Source organism: Eimeria mitis, genomic scaffold (genome assembly GCF_000499745.2).
Source record: "Eimeria mitis Houghton genomic scaffold, Emh_scaff489, whole genome shotgun sequence".
NCBI lineage: Eukaryota > Apicomplexa > Conoidasida > Eucoccidiorida > Eimeriidae > Eimeria > Eimeria mitis.
Genome location: NW_013573189.1, coordinates 12,088 through 12,303, shown reverse-complemented (window position 1 = coordinate 12,303; position 216 = coordinate 12,088). Strand labels below are relative to the sequence as shown.

Below are 216 nucleotides of genomic sequence, written 5' to 3'. Positions count from 1 at the left end.
CAGCAGCAACAGCAGCAGCAGCAGCAGCAGCAGCAGCAGCAGCAGCAGCAGCAGCAGCAGCAGCAGCAGTGGAAAGTTATTAGGCTGTAGGAGCAGAAGCAACGATATTCATACAGCAGCAGCAGCAAATACTGCAGCAGCAGCAGCAACAAATGAAAACAAAACAACAAAACCAAAACAACAGAAATACACAAAGTAATACACAGCACACCACTA

General features: G+C 47.7%; 1 protein-coding gene across 1 annotated transcript in view; it reads right to left on the bottom strand.

Moving 5' to 3' along the window:
• EMH_0014000 (helicase, putative) overlaps positions 1-216 on the bottom strand; it is a gene marked incomplete at both ends in the record, with an annotated part of 5,975 nt that overhangs the window by 2,945 nt on the left and 2,814 nt on the right. The gene's annotated exons all lie outside the window — the stretch shown is intronic.